At 46.9% G+C, this 23,119-nt stretch overlaps 1 protein-coding gene and 1 long non-coding RNA gene across 7 annotated transcripts in view; one reads left to right on the top strand and one right to left on the bottom strand.

Annotated features, from left to right (window-relative positions):
• Positions 1-23,119, bottom strand: part of NMNAT2 (nicotinamide nucleotide adenylyltransferase 2) — a 194,486-nt gene that overhangs the window by 61,081 nt on the left and 110,286 nt on the right. The gene's annotated exons all lie outside the window — the stretch shown is intronic.
• LOC140635791 (uncharacterized) lies at positions 10,878-15,933 on the top strand. The gene is made up of 2 exons (XR_012033117.1): positions 10,878-11,470; positions 15,451-15,933. It is a non-coding gene; the product is annotated as an uncharacterized lncRNA (long non-coding RNA).

Here is a 23,119-nt window from a genome sequence, read left to right as displayed (position 1 = left end):
CACAGCTCCTTGCTTCTAGGATAAGGCCCAAACTCTCCAGTAGACCCCTTGTAAGTCTGAATCCTGAAGCTCTTGCTTGCGCCTCCGCCACAGGCTAAAGCGTGTCCTTCCCCCCAGAGACATGGATTCGTGAGCACACCCACTGGTGCCTTCACCCACGTGTTCCTTCTTCCTCGAATGCCCTCCCCCAGCTTGGTAACACTTGGCAAAGGATTGTGGTTTACTCTTCTTTGCATCTCCAGCACTCAGCCCCTCCTTATCACTCAGACACTAGGTAATGCTCAATGAGCACTCCCGATGTGTACAGTTTTGGGCTGAATTACGTATGCGTAAAAGTGAAGATACCTTGAAAACTAGAATTGCCAGTCTAAAGGTGAATTTTTCACATACAAATATAGCAGCTTGTTAGAAAAATTAAGTTTGGTGAATTTAACTTCCTAACATCACCTCATACAGACTTCAAGAGATAAACAATAAGTAGGTCAAAAAAATTTACATTGACACTTCATCTGAATATTTCAACCAATTAATTTTTCTCTTGTTATCTAGAACATTGGTTTACCTCAGCAAAAAGATGGTGATGATGATTAAAAGAAAAAGAAAAAGAAGAGCATTTAAATGGGATTATCCATTGTACTATGATGGTGATCTGTATCTGATTCTGAAATCAAGTGGGGCAGACATACAGATCGAAATAAAAGACTTCTGCACTTGCTTTTATTTATTTGTTTGTTTACTTATTTAAGTGAGCTCCATGCTAGGCATGGAGCCCCATGTGGGACTTGAACCTCACAACCCAAGATCAAGACCTGAGCTGAGATCAAGAGTCAGACACTTAACCGACTAAGCCACCCAGGCACACTGCCCACCACGTACTTACTTTTAAAAGGGTTCATTTATATCTCAACTGTTTAGATTTTTTAAAGATTTTATTTATTTATTCATGAAAGACAGAGAGAAGACAGAGACATAGGCAGAGGGAAGCAGGCTCCTCCCAGGGAGCCTGATGTGGGACTCAATCCTGGAACTCTGAGATCACGCCCTGAGCCAAAGGCAGATGGTCAACCACTGAGCCACCCAGGCATGCCCATTTCTCAACTGTTTTAGCAAAATAAAGAATAAGTACCAAGTTTTCCAATGGCACAGCACTTTCACCTTGGTGAACATAAACACACATCACATATGTTCGGTACTATGTGTAGTAACTAGTCCAACATTTCCTTCGGAGGCACGGTCTATACAGGATTGTGTCTTGTATGTGTGTGTGGGCATATGTTTAATTCAACCCAAACTAAAGACATCAGGATTGGTGCTCAGGTCAGGAACTCAGGGTGCTGGGATGAAGCCTGAGTGGAGATCCCTGCTTCTCCCTCTCCCTCTGCCCCTCGACCCACTCATGCACACACTCTTTCTCTAAATAAATAAATAAATCTTAAAAAATATCCCTGACTCTCCCTCTCTGTGTAGGCAATGCGAATGAATGAATGAATGAATGAATGAACGAACAAACAAAATAAATAAATAAAATGATCATTTCAGCAATCTGTGTCAAGGTAGGGTAGATCCCTCTGGATTGGAGTGCTCAGGTCTTACCTCAAAAGTGGCAGCCTCAGGACAGTGTGACCAGGCACGTCAGCCCTGCTGTCCCAGAAGGGAGGCCCAGCTTTGCCCTGCTATATCTCAGCCCCCCATTCCTGCCCCACCCTCGGCCTGAGCCCTGGTCTTCTAGGTTGTCTCAGATCCCCACCCCTCCTCACCTGCAGTCAAGTCACCCATTCAGTCGTTGCAAGCAGAAAAGCCCTTTAGAATTGACTCCATTTCCCCCTCAATTTTAATGACTGAGAGGTTAGCAGAAGCTAACCTGTTGTGCTGGAGAGGGATTTGTGAACTCCCACCCCAAGGCCATTACTCCAGAGCTTTTGTCACTGGACAAGAGACGGGCCCCTACCCAGGTTAATGGCAGGAGCTATTCAAAAAGTTTTGCCTCGTGTCCAAAGTAAATTTTTTTTTAGTTCGCAGCAGCTGTAAGCTGGATCCTGTAGGAAGCACTGCAGATACGGATAAGTGCCCGGGTGTGAGGGAGAGACATGGGAATAGACAAACCCAGTAGTGTTGAGTTGTGATCATGGTCAAAATCTCGGAGCGTTTTTTATGAACTGGACACTGTGATAGACTTTACAGTTGCTGATTATCTCACTGACAGAGGGAAGCTGGCTGTGCTATGGAAGCTCCAGATTCCCCCAACGGAGGGGAGGAAGTGAGCTACTCATCCCAGCATGGGCGCCTGGCCCAGCCAGGTCTCTGCCTCACCTCCCCAGGGGGCCAGGGGGGCCCCAGCGGCAGAGCCTGAGCCCCAGCTCCTCTCACTCTGGCTTTACGGGGCCTCTTCTGAAGCTCTCTGGCCTGTTTACAGGCCCTCGCCTAGTCTGTTGGAGGCAAGCACAGGCCAGATGAAGAATCAGGGCCTGCCTCCGGAGCCAGCTCCTCCCAGCTTGAGGAGAGGAGGCACAGGCACGATGCAGAGGCGACGCCTACAAGAAAGGAGGAAGTGAGTGAGCTCTGTGTTTGGAAGCTAGGTCAGCTCTGGAGGATTTATTCCTCTCTGTTTTGGAATTCTGAAACCAGAGCAAGGTCATCATCGAGGCCTCCCTGAGAAAGGAAATCCCCCCCAAAGAGGGTGGTGCAGGAGGAACGTCTGGGGGTGGCATGTCTTGACCGCGGCGGGCGGGGGGGGGGGGGGGGGCAGGAGGAGAGGGCACCAGAACATTGCACAACCCCGGGGAAGTCCTAAGTCCATCCCGCCTAGGGTGAGCCAGAGGCCACGGGCTCCATCTGCTGAGGCTGTCGGTGGACACATGCGACCAGCAAGCCACCAACTGCTGACCTCCCCTTCTATCTTGCCGGACTTTCAAAATCAGCTGCAGGAACAGGGGGCATTCTTGTCCCAGACACTGGGCTGTGTGGTGGGGGATCTGGGTGCCGGAGGCCAGAAAGAGGGGTGGGGAGGCTAAGAGGTGCAAGCCTACACTTCCCATTGTTACTATTTACTTAATCATCACACCAGCTCTACTGGGGGTGGTATCTTTAAGCCCAGCTTATGGACAAGAAGTTGAAGACTTGCTTAAAGTAGCAGAATCAGGAATGACACCAGGTCTGGACTCAGAAGCCTGTGCACTGGGGACACACGTGTGTGCACACCCCCGAATCTTACCCCCCACCCCAGCCCATGACTGCCACAGTGGAAACTTCACTGAAGTAGAAGCAGAACTTCACTAGTCTTGACTCCACTGGATGCTGGTTGGTGGCTCTGGGCTTCAGTTGATTCCCCTGCTTACTTCTGCTCCACCAATACTGAGAACCTACTGGGTGCCAGCGCACTGTGCTGAATGCCAGGAGCACAAGGATTTATAAGACCACGGTCCCTCTCTGGAGTCGCTTATATGCTGTGGAGGGAGAAAGGCAAGACCTTTGCATGGGTTATTGCACGGCAATGCCTACCTACCCAAGGGATTGTAGCGTTTAATGAGATGCCACGTGGAGATATGAGCAAACCCAATGCTCACCCTGATTTTCCTGAGACTGAGCCAGCTCCCTCCACAGCCGAAGGATAACCAAGAGCAGAATGGGAAACTTGCAGAGTATCTCAGGGCACATCCTCCCTTCTCAGCAGTGCCTCTGAACTGCAGGCCAAGGAGGCCTCCCCTGCTCCCACCTGGTATGGCGACAGGGCTGGTCTTTCTTTCCTTTCTTTCCTCCCTCCCTCGCTTCGCCTCCCACTGTTCTAGGCGAGTCCAAAGGGAGTCCTGGATGGGGAGACCAGCAGCCTACTCCTTCCTGATCCGACTCGAGTCAGGAAGCCTTCCCAGCAGTGGGGTCGAGGGTACAACCTAACCAGACCTTGGAGGAGAGTTTTCCAGGACCTGCCCTGCACTGTTCCCATCCCCGTCCTGTCATTCCTGTTTTCTTGGACTCATCCCAGTGGGATAGGAAACCGATTTATGCATCTCTGTTGACAGCCTCTCCGCTTCTCTGTCTGTGGAGGGGAACACGGGGTAGCACAGCCTTCAGTGCCCAACTGGGGTAATTGAGAGAAACCACACGGGGTGGGTTGATTTCCTCTGGAAAGTAACTCTCTTGAGTTGTCGGTGGAAGAGAAATGAATAGATCCTGAGTGAGATGAGAAGAAGGATGTGAACCTTCTGGGCTTGGGGAGGTTTTGGGAGTGTGGAGGGAGGTGATAGTACTTGAGAGGTAGTTGTATTCAAAATATACATGGGGAGAGAGAGGTTGTCTTTTTTTTTTTTTTTTTTAAGCGTTGCTCTATTTTGAGCAGAACACCCTTTTGGTGTTCTTTGAGAGGTTTTAGCAGAGATCAGAATTTCTTTGTGAATGACTTTCTGGCTATCCAAAGATGGTTTCTCTGAGTAGGTTTCCACTTGGGGACTAGGTCACAAGGCAGCTATGATTTGTGTGCGATAGGGAATTTGATCCAAAGTCACCTGTTCTGGGCACCTGGGTGGCTCAGTGGTTGAGGGTCTGCCTTTGGCTCAGGTCATGATCCCAGGGTCCTGGGATTGAGTTCTGCATTGGGCTCCCCACAGGGAGCCTGCCCTTCCTCTGCCTGTGTCTCTACCTCTCCCTGTGTCTCTCATGAATAAATAAATAAAATCTTAAAAAAAAAAGACACCTGTTCTCACCTCTTTATTTTATTACAGAAACAGATAGGAGCCAGGCAGTCCCCACCCAGTTCCTTTTTTCCCACCCAATTTCCTGATCAAGGAGGGAACTGCCCCGTCCTTGCTGGTGAAAGGGAATGAGGGGGGAATGGGGAGCAGATAGGAGAAAGAGAAGAGAAACCATCTCTCTCCATCTCACTTGTTGGCACATCCCCATCTTGGCCACCTTCCTGCTGGCAAGAAGTTCCAGGCCTCTCCCTGCTTTTTTTTGCTCTACGTGGCTCTGGGTGAGCCTTAACTTCCTCCTCTATAAAGTCAGATTGAGGAAAACAACTACCCCTCAAGGTTGTTGGGAAGGTGGAAGGAGAGTGTAGAGGTGTCAGTTGACCCCAGAAGTGTGCACTGAAACAAAAAGTCCATTGCTCCTTCCACCAGAGTGTGTCCTGTCATTTTTTTTAAAGATTTTATTTATTCTTTTTTTAAAAAGATTATTTGTTTATTTATTCATGAGACACCCAAAGAGAGGCAGAGACATAGGCAGACAGAGAAGCAGGTTCCCTCTGGAGAGCCCGATGCCAGACAAAATTCCAGGACCCCCTGGATCACAACCTGAGCCAAAGGTAGCTGCTCAACCACTGAGTCACCCAGGTGCCTGAGAGTCCTGTCATTTCAACCTACTTCCCTAAACCCCCTTTTCCCCAGTTTCAAGAAGGATGCATGCTTTCCTCCAAGCAGAAAGGCCAGACACATACATAATAAAGGGCTGAGGGGGGAGAGCAGGGTAGGGAGGAAGGCACCCAGAGAGGCTGGCCTAGAAGAGTTTATTAATGGGGGAGGGAGAGCCAGGTTTGACAGTGATGGTGCTGAACAGCTGTGTGTGGTGTGTAAATCATATGAATAGAAAAAGAACGAAGATTTTAATTAACATTACTGGGACCGTGCATTTGAGTGCCTTTAACATCGTTGGCAGTAAAGATGGAGTAACTCTTAAATTACAAGTGAATGCTAGGGGCACCTGGGCGGCTTAGTCAGTGAAGTGTCTGACACTTGGTTCCAGCTCTGGTCATGATCTCAGGATCCTGGGATGGAGCCGCAAGTTGGCCTCTGTGCTCAGTGCAGAGTCAGCTTCAGATTCTCTCTCCTTCTCCCTGTCATTCATCTCTCCCTCTCAAATAAATAAATACAATCTTAAAAAAAAAAAAAAAAGATAAGTGAATGCCACACTGATTTTCCTGAATATGACACGCTCTGACACTATACTGTGTGGGTTTCTGGGTTAAGAAGGAGTATGAATATGAGGGATTATAGTATCATCTGCCCGTGAGACCCTGGGGGGAAAGAACATGTTCAGGTGTATGGTCCCAGGCGCTCCTTAGCTGTGCTCAGTGGGTCTTGAATTCTTCCTCTTCACTCTCCTGTGCTGTACCCTGGGCCTGAAGGCTCAAGGAGTCATCGCAACCACTTAGGGAAGATAGCCTAGAAATAGCCTGCTCCACCCACCCCATCCAGATGGCCAGACCTCTCCCACCTCCCACCCTGACTCCTCCCAAGCTGGGCCCATCCCAACCGCTGTCCCCAGCTGGGAGCGCCCACATATCAGCAGACTAACAAAGTCTGCAGAGTGAGCAGCAGCAGCTGTCAGGGGATCACTGATCCACCACCTGGGTCCTCAGGGCCCCTGGAACCGCCATCTGGAGCCTAAGCTCTTCTTACCCAAATCACGAGGTGAAATCTTCAGGACCACACAGCGATGCCTAAGCCCCACCTGAACACTTGAGACTACTTAAGGTCCATTCCCATGATTTTAAGCACCATCTGTCTGCTGACAACACCCAAATTTCAATCACCTCGCAGACCTCTCCCCTGAGCTTTAATCTCAGAAATCAAACGATCTGCTTGACATCTCTCACTTGGATCTCTCTCACAAATATCTCAAACTTGATACATACAAAACTAGATTCTTGATATCCAACCCCAAATCTGTACCACCACCAGGCCCCACCTGCTTGCTCCCTCCCTGCAACAGAACACTATCCAGGACCTAGTTGCTAAAGCCAGCAGCCAGGGAGGTCTCTCGTTTTCTCCCTCTCCCAAAACCTCCCCATCCCCATCTGACACATCAACAGCCTCTAAACCTCACCAGCTTCTTTCCATCTTCACTGCCACCACCATACTCCAAGTGACACTCATCTCTTCTCTAGATGACCAGGGAGTGGATCTTAGAGGAGAACGGGATTGGAAAGGGCGCGCATTTAAACCAAGCCTGGAGGGCATCTGTGTGGCTCAGTTGTTGAGCGTCCACCTTTGGCTCAGGTTGTGATCCCAGGATCCTGGGATGGAGTCCTGTGTCAGGTTCCCCCACAGGGAGCCTGCTTCTCCTACTGCTTGTGTCTCTGCCTCTCTGTGTGTGTCTCATGTATTCTCATGAATAAATAAATGAAAGCTTGTAAAAATAAACAAATAAATAAATAAACTGAGCCTGGAACATGGCTCACTGCTGTCCGCACTCCCCCATGACTGTGGTATGGAGACCAAATCAGTGAAGTTTGAGAAGCTGAGAGTAGAAAGAACTTGACCCCACTAGCCTCTGCAGCTCTGAACAAAAATTTCAGCACCAACCAGGGATGCACCGTTGATGTAAATGAGAAAGGGACTGAGATACAACCTCCCCTGCTGTCTCCTCCTGCCCTGCCCCATTATCTTTGCTTCCTTTATGAAGCGGACATCTGACCAGTGCCTATGTGCCAAAGTGGGACAAGGGTTAGCCTAGAGGCTTGATGGAGGATCATCATAAAATGTGCAAGGGGTCCCAAAGTCAGAAGCTTCAGGGTGGGTGAGCAGACTGGGGACCTGAGAGGGGGCAGAGCAGTAAGAACTGAAATGAAAGCGGAACTTGGAGGAGGAGACCCCTAGAGACGTTCATTCATATTGCCCAGATGCCAAGCTACATTAAAACAGCAGGTGCCAGGGGCACCTGGGTGGCTCAGTGGTTGAGCGTCTGCCTCCAGCTTAGGACGTGATCCCAGAGTCCCAGGATTGAGTCCCACATCGGGCTCCCTGCAGGGAGCCTGCTTCCCTCTCAGCCTATGTCTCTACCTCTCTCTATGTCTCTCCTGAATAAATAAATACAATCTTAAAAACAAAACAAAAACAAAACCCCAGCAGAGGATGAGCATGGGTCAGGTGCCCTTCCTCCAAATCAGAAAGGTACATAATGCCCCTTGGGATTTTGAGCAAATCCCAGGAGAAAGGGAGAAGGAAAAGGAAGGGAAGAGTTCTGAACTTGCTGAGAGGATATTAAAAGCGAGTACCAGAACTTACTATGTCATCGGCACTGACAAGGCAAACAGACTCTCATTAGCTGAGCTTCGTCACAGGGAAATAAACAAAATTAAGTGTCTGTACACTGTACTGTTCAAAGTGGGAAATGTCACACTGGTGACATGTAAATCCAGTCATACTATTTCTCCTACTTACAATCCAGATCCAAACCTCTTACTTTGACCCAGAAGGTCCTGCATGGTCTGGCTTCTACCTTCTTCACCAACCTTATTTCAAGCCTCTTCCTAGACCACTGAATGTCAGCTTCTCTGGCCTTCCTTGAGTTCCTCCATACTCCAAGCCTTTTCCTGCCTTTGAACAAGCTCTCTCTTCTTCCTTTTTGCTCCTTCAAATGGATGCCACCTTCTCTGGAGAGTCTTCTTTGACCCTTTCCTATGTGCTTTCCGGTGTCATCCTCTGTTTTTGCCCCTTGCTTCCAGCCTCTTAACACTTCACATTGTACTTTTTTCTTTCTCTTTGGCTTGCTACCTGTCTCCCTCAGACTTAAATTCCCTGATGGTAGGATCTGAGACTTCCTTCCATCACTATTATGTGCTCTATTCCTGGTGCTATTATGTGCTCTATTCCTGGTACTAGTAGTAGGTCTTGATAAATATTTATTGATGAATGACGAATTGAATGGATCTCTAGACTCCCCGAACGCCCCCCGCCCATAGAGTGTTTACTAGAGGGTAAATGTGGGTTCAGTGACTGTGATCCAACCAAGAAATCCTTGGGGTTACCTAGGAGCCAGAAATCATACCAATTCTCTCTGGGCACAGAATAGATGATTAGGGGCTGCTGGCCCAGCGTCTCCCATTTTATCATTATCCATCCTGGTCTTCTGCCTCCAGTAGATCAGGACATCTAAGTCCAGACCCTTAACTTTCCAAGCAAGAGACTTGAGGCCCTGTGAAATGATCTGACTCAGCAGTTACTTGGTGGTGGGACTGACCCCAGCATCTGAGCTTCCTAAATCCTAGCCAGTGCTCTTTTCCTACCTAAGCCAGCTCCATTTTACATTCAATTTCTTCCTCAGTGTAGGTAAAAGGATTTTATTCCCTCTTTCAACTGAATGCAAACACAGTCACCTTGTAAAAGGATTAAAATCCATAAATACTCTGGAGAGATACATACATTTACCTGCATGAATAAAATGGAAAAATGAAAAGTGTCATGTTCTTTAAGAGACTCAGGGCAATTTTTATGGTTTTCTTTAAGCTAATTTAATGCTTGATGGTTTGGGGAAAGTGCACCAGAAGCCTCTAAAGAATATGTCTAAGTAGGCCCAAAGCATTACACGTGGGCTGGAGCTACTTTAAATAAAACCTTCTTTCACCTTATATCATTTCCCCAATGGAGCAAACCAGATCACTCTGTTGTTTCCATTTTTTAAAAATGCAATTTCAGTGTGGTTTGGATATTAAAAGAGCCATCACCTTTCCCCCCTGCTCACACTCAAATAGTAGTTAAATCTTGTGTTATGACCATTAGCCCTATGTGGGCAATCTATTTTATTTCATTACTATTTGCCCATCACATGGTACACACATCATAGGTGCTCATAAAAGAAGTAAATAAATATTTATTGAGCACCTGCTATATCTCAGGTACTAACGGGTGCCTGGGTTAACGGTCAGGAGTGGGGCAAAAAGACACGTCCCTGCTCCATGCAGCTTACATCGTGGAGGAGGGAGACAGAGAAGACTGGTATTTATATTGAAGTATACACATAAATGCAAATTGAGAAACATGAAATGTTTGTAGAATGAAATAATCAAGTAATGAACAGAACGAAGTAATCAGGCACACATGGAACAGGGGAAGAGAGCTACTTAGATATGATTGTCAGGGAAGATAGGTTGGAAAAAATAATTTTCACTTGAGGCATGAGTAGGACAGGGATCCAGAGACAGAGATTTAGAGGCTTAGCATTCTGAGTAGAGGCAATGTCATGAGCAAAGACTTTAAGGCAGGCTAAAGTTCAGTGTGTTCAGAACATGCAAAGTCTAGCATCACTGAGTGGTTCCGCAGACAACAGATCATGTTGGGTGTACCCGAAGGGAAGGATGAGGTCATTGAGGGGAAGTAAGATGGTGGCATGTGGGGCGCCTGGGTGGCTCAGTGGTTGAGCATCTGCCTTTGGCTCAGATTTTGATCCTGGGGTCTTGGGATCCAGCCCCACATCAGGCTCCCTGTAGGGAGCCTGCTTCTCCCTCTGCCTATGTCTCTGTCTCTATGTGTCTCTCATGAATAAATAAAAATCTTTATAAAAAATAATTTTTAAAAAAGATGGTGGCATGTTTTAGGAAAGCACTCTGGGCTGTGAGGAGAATGAACTGAGAAGCTAGAGGAGCGCTTTGGCCATGGAAGAGGGTAAGAGTTGACAAGGGAGAAGGAAAGAGGAGGATGGACTCAAGATACACATCTTCCCTGACAACCATATCTAATTACCAGGGTAGCTGAGGATTTGGCTCTGGGGGTGAGGGAAGGGCCTGGATAACCAAGTGGATGTAAGAGGACTGGGGAAGAACCAAGATAAGGAGAAGAGTGGAATCAGTCTCCAGTCACCCCACACAGGAGTAAAAGGGGCAGGATGGCTGACACCATTACCACTTCCCAGCAGTGCTCATGGTTTTTTGTTTTGTTTTGTTTTTTTCTTTAATAGGAAAGTAGGAACAGATATTGGCGAGATAATTTATCTCCGTTCGCACAGCAAATTATGGAGATGGGTTGGCCTAAGAATCAACAATCCAGTACGCCAAATGGGCCATATTTGCATGCAATCCCCCTTGTTACCTCGACAGTTGGCGTGTACCGATGCCTCTTACTGTCTGTGTTCCAACAACTCTTACCAATTCAGAAATCTGCACACTGCACAGAGACTAGAGTTTCCCAGAATGGTTTGCCAGGGAGTGGGTGGTAGAGGTGAGTGGCTGAAGAAGAGAGGGGATATTTATTCAGCAGCACAGAGCTAGCTCTCTGTGCCCACATACCAGGTGATTTCTCTGTGCACAAGGACATTCGTGAGTCACTCGGGCAGATCTCTGGGGAGTAGTGCATGGAGAATGGGAAGCAAAAATAGTCTTTTTGGCTGCTGGTTTTCTTCTTTTGCCCTGGAAGGCTATTGCTTTTCCTCTCAGTTCCTCCCTGCCCCTGTCTTCTCCCTGGCTCCCCTGGGTTTCAGAGGAGCTAGCACTGAACACTACTACCCTTTCTCACTTAACATCCTCTCCAAATTAGCAAGCAGCTCTCTTGCCAAATCTCTGGGTCGGTGGCTTATCAACATCAGCTGCCTCCGCAGCTTCCATGGCAGATGGAGAGGTTGTGGCAGCCAGAGCTCAGGGCCAGAGATGAGAGGGGCAGGTGTCGTGTGAAGGGTTCATCATTTGATCCTGGAACTGAAGACCACACAGCACTGCAGCTGGACCCCAGCCACTGGAGGAGACTGACTTGGCAAGTACCTGACAAAGGTGAGGGGCCAGACACCGCAGCTTGGGACCCTGGCTTCCTGAATTCCTATCCCCCCATCTGTCCCACTGCCCCGTACCTCCAGAGACTGTGTGTAGGGGTGAGGGGGTATGCTTTCTCTGGATACAGTCTGAGGATGAGATCAGCAAATCTGGACCCTCAGAGGGCATTTTGGAAAGTGGTGCTAATCTAAAAGTCAGTGAGCCTTTCTAGACAAGTTCTTTTCTGTGATTCCCCACCTCTGCCTCCCTGCCCCTCCTCAGAAGTCCTTGGGCAATGGTCCCTCTGTCCTCTAGTCCTACCTGAGGGTGGCGGAGAACTGTGCAAGGTACCGGGGAAGCCCCGAGTGAGCCAGCATGGCCTTTGCTGATCTGCCCATCAGATCTGCCATCAGAGCCTGCAGTCATCCTGATTCTAATCTAAATGACTTTTCCCCTGGTGCCCTGCCTACAGTCCTTCCCAGAGCCAACACATGGCGCCACTGGAATGAGGCTCTACAGTGGTAAACTTCTGCCTCCTGTGGGGTGATCTTAAGGAATGTCTGCCCAATTTGGTGTCTCCCTAAACTGATCTGAGAACCCACAGAGACAGGGTGCTGGTGGCCATCATGAAAAATGTGGCCCTGGTCTCCACTCCACTCATGGATGATTGGACTAGAAGGACAAAGAGGAATTTCCCCCCTAATATTGGGACTGGAGGAGAGAGAGATAGAAAAAACATGGAGTTGGAAAGATTTGGTCCTTCTATGAGGCTGGGGTTGACCATTTTATGTGGTGAATCTTGAGGTATAGAGGTTGCAAGTCAGAGGAATGAGTGAATGATGAATCGGGTACACAGAAGAGGCAAAGATGAGAGATGAATATACTTTAAGGAATCGCCACAGCACTCCAAATTTGAGTTTCGAGCCTCTTTGAGGCCCATTCTTGCCCACAAGGGTTTGTGATTATTATAATGAAGTCCCTCTTCTTATTGAAGTGATTTTTTGTTCCCACCGTCAACATAGACTAAAGCAATAATGCTATTACATTTCTTTAATTTTAACATGCACCACGAGCATTCAATAATTCCTGTGTGTGTGTTAGGGAGACACACTATATTAGAAATAAGTTTATATGACATTCCAATTTTAGAAATGTTCAATAGGAAAAGCATGCATCTTAGCATTGAGGAAATAGGACGCTTCAATTTTTAACTCTCTGATCCTGACTCTTAATTAGGTAAAATAGTCCATTTAAATGCAATTAAAGTGTACATGTCTCCAAGTCATTAAGAAGTAACTGAAATCTATCTGCTACTGCCTGCATGGGAGATCTACTTGAGTTAGCCTTTGGCTGGTGGGGTGTAGTCCTTGGCAATTTCCTGCTAACCCTGCCATGAGGACTATAACCATGGACATCATCATGGGGGTTATAATTCTAAGAGGATCTCCCTGTTAAGATCATTATCCAAACTCTCACTGTCCCCCTCACAGGGGACACTGTCAGAGCCTCATTACAGCTGTCCATCTTTCCAATGGAGGCTGCCCACCCATTGCCATCCTGCCAAATGTGTTTGCTTTCCTCCCTCCCTCCCTCTTCCTCTGGGGATCCCCAACATGAGCTTCAGGCAGCTGCAGGGATGGCTTGGCCCAGGCAGAGCTGAGTGCTCTATGGGGGCCTTGCAAGCCTTCCGTGTTGGAGTGGTCTCTAGAAGTCAGCCAGCTAAAGATGTGGAATTGCGATGCAGAGAGCTCAAGCCAGGTGCACAGGGACACCTGGCCAGTGACAGAAGCCAGACTAGAATCAAGTTTATTGAGCTCCAGGATGTGCTCTACTCACTCTATCAAACTCCTCTTCCCACCCAAAGCGGAGGCTGGGCGCAGAACAGGGAGACAAAGGGAAGCCAGCATGAGTGGTAGCATAACTGGTGACTTAGAGCATGGATCTGCTTCCAGATGCCCAGGTTCCAATCCTAGCTCCACCCCTCCCCAGCTGCATGGGCTCTGGCCAGCTACTTAACAGCTTTATGCCTCAGCCGTTTTATCTGTAAAATGGGAGGTAAAAACAGTATCTATCTCGTAGGTTTGTTTCAGCATTATTATAATTAATGTGGGTAAGACGGGCTGAACACTGGCATGGGCAGCGCACCCTAGATGTGTGTTTGTTAAATACAACCCAGCAACCTCTGGAGATCTTTAGTCTGATGAGGAGTCTGGGGGTAAAGCCTTCCTGGGACATCAGCTGGACAGAGCCCCTCACCACCAGGGGCTGTGGTACAAAAGCAGCGGGTGGAGACCCACAGAAAGGCAGGTAGGAAGGATGCTGGCTTGCAGCTTGAGCTACCTCAAGCCCATCACCTCGCTTACCACCCTCCCTCCTCAGGAAAGCTCCATCTTCTTTCTAAGTGTACTTGAGCTAGTGATGCCCTTGATGACATTGCTGGTGGCAGTGGGACCATAGGCTGACCTGCCAAGTCCCTCCACCTTCGAAAGCAGAGCCTGGTAGGAGGAGAGGGTGTCTCAGGCTCCTGCTGGAGGCTGTGGGTGCTTCCTGAAGTCTGCGCCAGCCTGCTGCCAGCTCTGGAAGGATAGAGTTGACTCCGAAAAGGAACTCCTAAACAAATGAGGCATTTCTTATTAACCCCCAAACATGTGGGGTTTGGGTTTTTTGGCCAACCTGCATTTTTAAGGATAAATTCAAGCAGGAACAGAGGTCTAGAGTGAAATATGCAGGGCTCAGAGCTGCCAATCTCTGTCTGAATGTTCTCTGTGTCACATTCCCATCTTCATTCAACCTCTCAGAAATGTGGAACCTCCTCTGTTTCCTTCCCTTTCCAGGGCGCGCTCTCTCTTTAATCTTTTTCCCCTACCCTTCCTCCCTCTCACTTTGCCAGGTTTGTTGAGGGGTCATGCTTGATTTTCAGGCAGAGATGGAGCACTAGACTCAGCTGGGGTCCCTCCACCCTGAATCCCTAATGGCAATTCCAGTGATGGAAGAGAAACATGAGAAATTGGGGCGCGGTGGGGCGTGGGCAGGGGTGCACAGAGTGATCACATAGGAAAGAGGGCAGATGTCGATCACAGCTGTTGTCCTAAAACCCATAGGGCCACTGGGGCAGGGGCTGCGTGGAGGGTGCCTGTTTGTGGCTTGCAGCTGGGAAGGAGGGGAGCGGGAGGCTGGCAGGGAGGAGAAGGGAGCTGCAGGGCGAGCTGCTGGCAGGGGACCCTGCTGCACAGAGCAGATGAAAGGAAGGCAGGTACCCGTGGGCTGAGCGGCAGAAGGAAGCAGAGGCAGGTCTGCCCAGGGGTGGGCCGAGGGAGTGGGGGGGGCCCTGGAATGTAAACACCTTCTCCCCATAATGAAAAGCCACCAGGCTTTCTTTTGGAACTCCCTTCCTTTCTGGAGGGATCCCTGCTCTCTCTGTTGGGCCCTCCGGCCTCAGCCTCTTCAGATTGCCAGATGCACACCGCTGACTATCCGGGGCTCCCTCCATCTGCCTCCCACTCACCCACACGACTCTTTTGCCAGCAGCATGTCCCCCTTCGCACCCCTTGGTAACCCTCTGAATTGAGCCCGTGTCCTCTGATAAGAACTCTGCCAAAACTCGGCGCAGGCCTCCCAGCCAGGAGTTTGGCGTTCTGTTGGAGAACTTTGTATGACTGTAAACAAAGTGCCAGCCGGCCTTTTCTAGAATTTTTTTTTTAAAGATTTTATTTATTTATTCATGAGAGACAGAGAGAGACAGAGAAAGAGACACAAGCAGAGGGAGAAGCAGGCCCCATGCAAGGAGCCTGTCGTGGGACTCGATGCCGATGCCGGGGCTCCAGGGTCACACCCTGGGCCGAAGGCCGTGCTAAACCGCTGAGCCACCCGGGCTGCCCCTTTTCTAGAATTTGAATGCAGGGTCCAGGTTCACAAAGTTAAGCCTACTCCTTTCTGTATTAACTGATCTCAACAACAAGGGATTTTTTTTCCCAGACAACTTTATCTCATCTGTCTTTCAGGGACACCATAACCCAGGAGATGTGGTGGAGTTAAATGAGAAGAGGCAGGGTACGCTATTAATCACTGAGAATACTCAGTGTAAAAGGCACCAAATACTGAATAAATTAAAGCACACGTCATGTAGACCAGGACCAAAGGGAGGGGAAACCGAGGACAACTACAAAGCAGAAGGGGCTCGAAATGAGCTTTGGGATCCGCATGAGCACAGAGGATGAAGTGAAGTGTCACCAGCCAACCCTGCACCAAATAGGGAAAGAAATTTTAAAAACTCAAAAAGAGGGCAGCTCTGGTGGCTCAGCGGTTTAGCGCCGCCTTGAGCCCAGGGTGTGATCCTGGAGACCCTGGATCAAGTCCCACATCGGGCTCCCTGCATGGGGCCTGCTTCTCCCTCTGCCTGTGTCTCTGCCTCTCTCTCTGTGTGTCTCTCGTGAATAAATAAATAAAATTTAAAAAAAAATAAAAAATAAAAACTCAAAAAGACACTCGCCTGCCTTTGAGTCTGCCTGAATGACATGTTGACTAAGCCCAGGAGGGCCACCCCAAGGTCACTTTTAAGCCATGTTGGACCAGAAGGAAATTCCATGACTTCCTTGGATATAACTGTTTCTCTAGAGGTCCAAACTCACTATGAAATTCTCCCAGCTTCACACAGGCCTAGGTCTAGGCACCCTGCCCTCCCTCCCTCCCTGCTGGCTTCATGGCTTTTGAAACCTCTGCACATTTCCCCTCATTTTGTTGGCAACAGTGACAGCCATCAGCCTATCAGGAACCACAGGGTAATGGCAAACGAGATAAAGATGCAGGGAGGTCGCCCCTGGTCTTATGGCTGGGCAAGGTTGTGATGTCTGTGTCACCAGGCAATGCTGGCACAGAGCTGGGATGCATCTGGCCCCCACTAAAAACCCCATAGAAAAGGACTCCATCCAGCCATACAAAATTCTTTTGGAGGAAAGAACAAAATCCAGGAGGAAGCCAATACCCAGAGAGCCCTCCAGGGGGTACTTGGAGTTGGTAAAAGTGAATCCTCGATACCCCATCACTCAGAGGTGTTACCGAACACCTCCAGATAAACCCAAAGATAGCCCTTTTGACCAAAAGAATGCTCAATTTGGGAATGGGTTGAGGAAGTCATCTCTATCGTGGTAAGCAGAATAGTGCCTCCCCCCACCCCGGAAGGATATCTCCATCCTAACTGCCGGAACCTGGGAGTATGTTATCTCACAGGCCCAAAGGACTTTGCAGATGTCATTAAGTTAAGGATCTTGAGATGGAGAGATTATCCTGGATTATTTGGGTCGACTTGTAACATTAGAATCCTTATAAGAGAGAGGCAAGGGGGTCAGCGTCGGGAAAGGAGAAGTGATGAGGAAAGCAGATGTTGAAGTAATGGGACGCCATAAACTGAAGGATGTGGCAGTTTCTAGAAGATGGAATGGACAGGGAAACAGATTCTTCCCTAGAGCCTCCAGAAGGGAAAGCAGCCTGCCTGACTGATTTTAGACTTCTGGCCTCCAGAGTTATAAGGTAATACATTTATGTTGTTTAAAACCATCAATTTGCAGCAACTTATTCCAGCAGTAAGAGGAAACAAATAAGCTCACTACACAATTTGACTTTCCCACGACCCAAACCATTGCTGGGTAAGCCTCAAACATGGCGCTCCTCTTGGCTTTTTTCACAGAGCATCTACTGCTGGTGCTTCCCTCTCCTGCCATTAAGTCTGTCATTTCTGGCTGTGAATTTGTTCTCTCCAGCTATCTCAGGGATCCACCAGTGCAGTCTAACTGTTCCCAATGGTATGAGAGCTGGAAGGAAGAAGTGATAAATGGGAGTCCGGGGGGCTTTGAGAAACGTGCATGATAGCTTTTCCTCAGTGAATGAAGAGGATGCTGGGAAGGATCCCCTCCAGCAGATGAGCTTATCAAAAGCTTCTTCCCACCCCACCTAGAGCAATGTATCACATGACCATGACACGCAGGCTGGGGTTTGTCTTGACACAATACTGTTGTGGAGGTGTGCAGGGCCCAGGGCGTCCCCCGGAGGGGTGCTGGAAGGGCAAGCAGGTTAGGTGTCCTCGCTACCCCATCCCCAACAGTCACCTGTGCAATCTGGTTAACAAATGTCAGTGGAGACATTCTGTGGCCTTCTACACAGCTTCCTCAAGGGGGAGGTGTTTGTTTCTCTTCCTCACTGCACAGACACAAGCCCACGTGGAGATGCTGAGCCCCCAGTTGGAGCAAGCCCTTCAACACACTCTGTGCTTTACATGAAGGCCGCCCGAGGCTGAAAACCACCTTTAACTACATTCATATCAACACACCCAAGAGCCTATCTGTGCCTGCTCTGACCATAGGCCCCCAGGTGGGGTGCTGAGGTGAGCACAGTAACACTAGGACCTTAGGTTCCAACTCAAACAGCTGTGGAGGGCTGAGCACTGGAGTTTGGGAGGCTCCAGCGGAGAGGCTCTAGGCCCACTTCTGCTTGCTCTAGTCAGTGGGTCAGGAAGAGGTCACATGATATTGTCTGAAGTAGAGAGAATCCAGGAACTAGAGCACAGTTGGGATTAGGTTATCACAGAAGCATGATTCAATCAGGTCTCCCAACTCCGTAACCATATTGATTGATAATAGTTATCAATAGTTACTATAACCTACCAAGCATTTTACAGATGCTCCCTCATTTAATTCACTCTACTGTCCCATTATTCTCATTTTCCGGGGCTTCTGTGAAAGGTCATCAAACAACCACAACCAAAATAACAACCACCAACACAATAGGTTTCCTCCTCCTTATTAGATCCCATTTCTGTTAACAGCAACGGCATCCACTCTGATGTCCAAATAGAAATGTCTGATTGGGCAGCCCCGGTGGCTCAGCGGTTTAGTGCCTGCCTTCAGCCCAGGGTGTGATCCTGGAGTCCTGGGATCGAGTCCCACATCCGGCTCCCTGCTTGGAGCCTGCTTCTCTCTCTGCCTCTCTCTCTCTCTCTGCCTCTCTCTCTCCCTCTCTCCCTCTCTCTCTCTCTGTGTCTGTCATGAATAAATAAATAAAATCTTTTTTTAAAAAAAGAAATGTCTGATAGAAACCACATGGTCTTGTGCTGCCCTATACCTTTCCACTTAATTCATCCCTATGCCCTGGAAAATCTACATCTCTGGCTACAGATGCAGGCAGGAAGGAGATAATCCTTCACTCATTAATGTCAGATGCGAATGAACCACCACCGCAGTCATCACCTCCACACCGCCTTCTGTGGTGAGGAGCTTCAGAGTCAAGGGCTCTTTTTGTGATCCATAGATAGGTGTTTTTGCTGCACCAAGCTTGAGGATGTTTCCAATCAGGTTATCCTCAGTTAGAGCATGGCTATGTGTCTGTAGGATGGACATTTCTCTCACCTGTATAATGCTTTCCTGAAGCTTGGGGAAAAAAATACATCTTCCCAGAAGGACAACACATACATTGTTCTGGAAGCCTCTCCTTGTGTTCCAGGATGAATTTGATCATACCTTTCTCTCTGCTCCTATGCTAGTCAAGCATACCTCTTCTTGTAGTTAACCCTAAGTAAGATCATTTACTTTACTTTATTATTTTTATGTTTTTCCAACTAGATTGTAGGATCTCAGGAGTTAGAACCGGGTTTAATTTACTTTTTAATCCTCAGCCTGAACAGTGCCTGGCATATTATAGACACTAATGTTTGTTGGATAAATAATATGTGACTATAAGAAGCTGTGCACACAACATCTGCTGTGCACAGGATGTTCTTAAGAGATGAAAAGGTTTACAAGGATGTAGGAGGCAGAGACTTTCACAGCTAAGCCCCGGAACTCTATGAAACTTGCTTCTGGGAAGAACTAAAGCCTAGTCAGAAATTACTCCCTGAATTTATGTGATTTCCTCTAATACCAACTTTATTCCCTAGCAACAGATTTTAATGCCTCCCTAAATCAGTATGGTGAACTTCTGTTTGTTGATTTTTAACCAGCATCAGCATGGTGATGTTACTAGAGCAGTGCTATGATCAAATCTAAGCCTACTGGACTCGATTCAGAATCAAGCTGGGGGACTGGATTAAACATGGTACTCAACACTATGAGTCACTGTCCCCTTCACTTTTCATTTAATCCTTACAGCCGACTTACTGTTATACTTGGCAGACTGAATATATACATTTATTTCCACTCTCTTAAAACTCCACTAAAATGGGAGCACCTGAGTGACTCAGTTGGTTGAGCATCCAACTCTTGATTTCAGCTCAGGTCATGATCTCAGGGTCATGGGATGGAGCCCCATATCAGGCTCTGTAGGGGGCATGGAGTCTGCTTAAAATTCTCTCTCTCTCTCCCTCTGCCCCTCCCCATTCTCACTCTCTCTCTCTTAAAACAAAAACCCCCCACAACCTACTAAAATGAAAGCAAAGGAATAAGAAAGTAAAAATATTAAGGACAAAGAAAATGGGAGGGGAGGTAATACCAGATAAAAGATACCTACATATAGATGATATAGATGCAGGAGCAGTACTTTACAGAGCAGAGTGAAGAAAGTCAAACATCAGTGCCCAAAGCTAATTTGCATGATTGAATCTAAGAGTTGGGATTTAAGGAACCATTAACTTAGAAAGCATAGAGCTGGGGGCACTTGGGTGGCTCACTGGTTGACTGTCTGCCTTTGGCTCAGGGCATGATCCCCGGTCCCCAGATTGAGACCCACATTGGGCTTCCCACAGGGAGTCTGCTTCTCCCTCTGCCTGTGTCTCTGCCTCTTTCTCGGTCTCTTGTGAATAAATAAATAAATAAATAAATAAATAAATAAATAAATAAAATCTTTAAAGAAAGAAAAAAGAAAGAAAGAGCTGAACACAGAATAGGTAACAATTGGTATAAAGGGCCATTAGAGGGCAGCCCCGGTGGCTCAGCGGTTTAGTGCCACCTTCAGCCCAGTGCGTTATCCTGGAGACCCGGGATGGAGTCCCACGTCAGGCTCCCTGCTTGGAGCCTGCTTCTCCCTCTGGCTGTGTCTCTGCCTCTCTCTCTCTCTCTCTCTCTCTCTCTCTCTCTCTGTGTCTCATGAATAAATAAATAAAATCTTTTAAAAAAATAAAAAAAATAAATAAAATAAAATAAAATAAAGGGCCATTAGACCTCCACACTCCCTGACCTTCTCCATCTAGTGTGTTTGTTGGCCCTCTCTGACCCTGGCAGGAAATGGGAATATTTCCCTCTGAAGCAAAAAACCCTAAAATGTTCTAGACTCTGAGAACCAAGCCAAAGTAAAGGGCAGAGAGGAAGTGCTTACTGGAACACAAGGGGATTACCTGAAAGTCTCCATGCAAAACAATGAGATCCACAGCTTCCTTTCCCATGAGGCTCCCAAAACACTAGCAAACTGGTTTATGTTCTTTAAGCAGAAGACCCCTCTTTGGGGAAACTGAGTGGCTCAAGAGAAACCATGGATGGATACTGGTGGAGCCACTCATACATGTCCATAAAACCCATTAGTCAACAGGATCCCTCTCTGACTCAGCAAAGCCCAATTATGAATGAATAGTCAAGGATCACCAGTAATTTGAAGAAAGCATCCAACATACTCTGTGTAGCTAATGCCCTTATCCTAATTGTTAACAATAGAGAGAAAGTTTCACTTCATATAATCAGGAAAGTTCTTTCTTAGCGTATCTAAAAGTAGCACAACTTTCGTCGGCTTCTGTAGTGTGAAGGTGAGGGTATCAGATGGTGGTCACAGGAGCTTCACCAAGTCTCCGCTCTTCCTCCAGTCTTCCAGTTCTTGAGCCTAGAGGGGATGTGTACGGTGATCTCTGACATGAAGTCTTTGCTCTTAGGCTTAAAGTACATGGCGGCCGTGCATTCCTCCTAGCGGTAGTCGCTTCACCGCTAACCTGTTTGGGCCTAGAAGTGTTCCTCATCTGTAAATGTGATTTAAAATCTAAGCCATGAATATGTCTTATTTATTAAAACAAAAGGTTTAAAAAAAAAAGAAAAGAAAGCATCCAACATAAAGGAGGAAAAGAAAAATAAACAATGGAGGTGGGTGAGGAAACTCAGAGAAATAGTGGAAATGCAGAAAATAGGAAAAAAAATTCAAAGATACTATAATATCCTCAGAGAGATAAGATTTTGCCTCCATGAAACAAGAAGAAAATGCTATAACAAAGACACAATTGTTAGTTCATTCAATAGAGATCTCCTATTGCCTAACTGTGCAGAGCACTAGTCTAGGTTCTAGAAACAGTAATAGCACTAGTTAAAACACATTTAAACAACCCTGCCCTCAGGGAGCTTTCATTCTAGTAGAGAGAGACAGAAAACAAACACAAAAATAGGTAAACTATAGTATGCCAGCTGAAGATAAATTCTACGGAGAGAAAAAAAAAATAGGAGGGAAGGGAGTTAGGCAGAGCTAGCAGGGAGGGATTACATAAATTTAAACACAATGACCAGAGAAGACCTCACAGAGAAAGTAACATTTGAACACAGAAATGAAAGTGAGATAGCAAATATGAGAACATGAAAAGACTCTTGCCAATTGAAAATATTACAGCCAAAACTTAAAAGTCTAAGAAAAGTTGGAAGATTTGGCTGAAGAAATCACATAAAGTAAGTCATGAAGACAAAGAACAATAGGAGAGAAAAAAGAAGGTAGAAGATCAATCCCGGAGATCCAATCTGACTAGATGGCTTTCCAGAGACCCACACACATACGGTCAATTGATTTGCAATAAAAGCAGATCAGTGGAGAAAAAAAAGTCCTTTTAACAGTTGGTGCTGAAACAACTAAATAAAGGTATGGAACAAACACCCCAAAATTTCAATTCCTATCCACGACATTCACAAATATTAGTTTGAGATAAGCATACCACATTTATCTAAATATAAAAGCTAAAACCATAAAGCTTCTAGAAAAAATATAAGATAATGAATTTGTGACCTTGGAATATAGGCAAAGCTTTCATAGGACAAAAAAATATTAGCTACAAAAGAAAAAGTGATAAATTAACTTCCAGCAGAATTTAAAAGTTGTGCTTATCAAAAGATACTTCTTTTTTTCAAGATTTTATTTATGAGAGAGAGAGAGAGAGAGAGAGAGAAAGAGAGAGAGAGAAAACATGGAAGCCAGGCGAATGGGAGGGACAAACAATCTGCTGGGTGGGAGTCCAACGTGCGGCCAGATTCTAGGACCTTGAGGTCATGATCTGAGTGAGGAAAGTCAGAGGTTCAACCCACTGAGCCACCCAGGTGCCCAAAAGATACTTTAAAGAAAATGAATAGGCAACCAAGGAAGTGGAGAAAATATTTGCAACATATATAACTGAGGACTTATATCTAGGATATGTAAACAACTCCTGCTGCTCAATAAGAAGACAAACAACCCAATTAAAGGAAAATGTATGAAAACTTAAATGCACATTTCACACAAAAAAAGAGATGGGCCACTGACAGCCACGTGAAGTATTCAACATCATTAGGAATCAGAGAAATGCAAAATAAAACAATAAGGAAATAACACTTTACACCTGTTTCTCGAAAAAAACCACAACGTATTATTAAACCTTTTTATTTTGAAAACAATTTTAGATTCAAAGACAGTGCAAAGGGGTCCCATGTATTCCTTCACCCAGTTTCTCTCACTGGTTACTTTTTCCATCACTTT

The sequence above is a fragment of the Canis lupus genome, chromosome 6 (genome assembly GCF_048164855.1).
Source record: "Canis lupus baileyi chromosome 6, mCanLup2.hap1, whole genome shotgun sequence".
Lineage (NCBI taxonomy): Eukaryota > Metazoa > Chordata > Mammalia > Carnivora > Canidae > Canis > Canis lupus.
Note: the sequence above shows the minus strand (reverse complement) of the source record. Positions and strands in the feature narration are given on the sequence as shown.